The sequence below is a fragment of the Anastrepha obliqua genome, unplaced genomic scaffold, assembly GCF_027943255.1.
Source record: "Anastrepha obliqua isolate idAnaObli1 unplaced genomic scaffold, idAnaObli1_1.0 ptg000293l, whole genome shotgun sequence".
Lineage (NCBI taxonomy): Eukaryota > Metazoa > Arthropoda > Insecta > Diptera > Tephritidae > Anastrepha > Anastrepha obliqua.
Genome location: NW_026562315.1, coordinates 25001 through 27500, shown reverse-complemented (window position 1 = coordinate 27500; position 2500 = coordinate 25001). Strand labels below are relative to the sequence as shown.

General features: G+C 31.1%; 1 non-coding gene and 1 pseudogene across 1 annotated transcript in view; both read left to right on the top strand.

Annotated features, from left to right (window-relative positions):
• Nucleotides 1-105: 105 nt before the first annotated feature.
• Nucleotides 106-286, top strand: LOC129252635 (5.8S ribosomal RNA; annotated as a pseudogene).
• Nucleotides 287-728: 442 nt separating this feature from the next.
• Nucleotides 729-2500, top strand: part of LOC129252633 (large subunit ribosomal RNA) — a 3987-nt gene continuing 2215 nt past the window's right edge. Inside the window, exon 1 of the ribosomal RNA XR_008583554.1 lies at nt 729-2500. This exon is cut by the window's right edge and continues 2215 nt beyond it. This is a non-coding gene — a ribosomal RNA (large subunit ribosomal RNA).

Here is a 2500-nt window from a genome sequence, read left to right as displayed (position 1 = left end):
AAGAAAATCAATTTATATATTATTAATATTATTTAATTTTACTCTTTCAATTAATATATGCAAAAAAAAATTGACATTTGTTATAAATAAAAATAAATAAAAAAATACTCTAAGCGGTGGATCACTTGGCTCATGGGTCGATGAAGAACGCAGCAAACTGTGCGTCATCGTGTGAACTGCAGGACACATGAACATCGACATTTTGAACGCATATCGCAGTCCATGCTGTTATGTACATTAAATTCAATTTTAAAGTACTGCTTGGACTACATATGGTTGAGGGTTGTAAGACTATGCTAAATAAGTTGCTTATTCTTTTATAAAAATAATTGAATTTAAGCAAATGTGTATATTATTGGATTTTAAATAATTCATAATATTAATAGCAAAAAAAATAAAGATATATAATGAATTTTATTTATTATATATTCTTTAAAAAAAAAATCCTCTCAAATAAAATGAAATGATGAAAATATTGAATCTAAGTATTCTTTACAAAAAATTTTCATATTATTTATATATATATATAAAATAATAATTTATATATGTAATTAAAAGGAGGAATGTCTAGCATAAAAATTAAATTTTTTATTCTAGGATTGCCTCATTTTACATTATTATTATTTTTATATATTTACAATATATAAAAGGAGAAAAGAAAAATAGAGATGAAAAGATGATATAATTTTTTTATTAAATTGTGAGAAGATAAAAAAAGAATATTAAAACAACCTCAACTCATATGGGATTACCCCCTGAATTTAAGCATATTAATGAGGGGAGGAAAAGAAACTAACAAGGATTTTCTTAGTAGCGGCGAGCGAAAAGAAAATAGTTCAGCACTAAGTCACTTTGTCTATATGTCAAATGTGAGATGCAGTGTATGGAATATCTTAATATCTAGTATGAGAAATTAACGATTTAAGTCCTTCTTAAATGAGGCCATTTACCCATAGAGGGTGCCAGGCCCGTATAACGTTAATGATTACTAGAAAGATATTTCCAAAGAGTCGTGTTGCTTGATAGTGCAGCACTAAGTGGGTGGTAAACTCCATCTAAAACTAAATATAACCATGAGACCGATAGTAAACAAGTACCGTGAGGGAAAGTTGAAAAGAACTCTGAATAGAGAGTTAAATAGTACGTGAAACTGCTTAGAGGTTAAGCCCGATGAACCTGAATATCCATTATGAAAAATTCATCATTAAATAATTAAAAAAATAATGTGCATTTTTTTCATATAAGGACATTGTAATCTATTAACATAATAAAGTATTTATCAAAAGATCATTGGTGATATTAAGTTTATTTAAATTAATTTGCTTTTTAAGCATATTAACATAAAATAAATACTAATGATTTGATAAAGTGTTGATAGATTTTATTATATATAATGCTAAAATTCATTTTTTGAATTTTACAAAAAATTTAATATCTATGATATTAATATTTATTTGTATGCATTTATATGATTAACAATGCGAAAGATTCAGGATACCTTCGGGACCCGTCTTGAAACACGGACCAAGGAGTCTAACATATGTGCAAGTCATTGAGTTATATTAAACTTAATGGCATAATTAACTTAACTTAAATATAATGGGATTAATTTTTAGTCTATTTTTTAATAAATAGTCAATTAATTCAATCCCGGGGCGTTCCATATAGTTATGTATAATGATAATTTATTATTATTTATACCTCTAACTGGAGCGTACCTTGAGCATATATGCTGTGACCCGAAAGATGGTGAACTATACTTGATCAGGTTGAAGTCAGGGGAAACCCTGATGGAAGACCGAAACAGTTCTGACGTGCAAATCGATTGTCAGAATTGAGTATAGGGGCGAAAGACCAATCGAACCATCTAGTAGCTGGTTCCCTCCGAAGTTTCCCTCAGGATAGCTGGTGCATTTAAAAATTATATAAAATAATCTTATCTGGTAAAGCGAATGATTAGAGGCCTTAGGGTCGAAACGATTTTAACCTATTCTCAAACTTTAAATGGGTAAGAACCTCACCTTTCTTGATATGAAGGTTGAGGTTATGATATAATGTGCCCAGTGGGCCACTTTTGGTAAGCAGAACTGGCGCTGTGGGATGAACCAAACGTAATGTTACGGTGCCTAAATTAACAACTCATGCAGATACCATGAAAGGCGTTGGTTGCTTAAAACAGCAGGACGGTGGACATGGAAGTCGTAATCCGCTAAGGAGTGTGTAACAACTCACCTGCCGAAGCAACTAGCCCTTAAAATGGATGGCGCTTAAGTTGTATACCTATACATTACCGCTAAAGTAGATGATTTATAAAACAATTTCGATTGATTTATAAATTTTGAAACTTTAGTGAGTAGGAGGGTACAATAGTGTGCTTAGAAGTGTTTGGCGTAAGCCTGCATGGAGCCGCTATTGGTACAGATCTTGGTGGTAGTAGCAAATAATCGAATGAGACCTTGGAGGACTGAAGTGGAGAAGGGTTTCGTGTGAACAGTGGTTG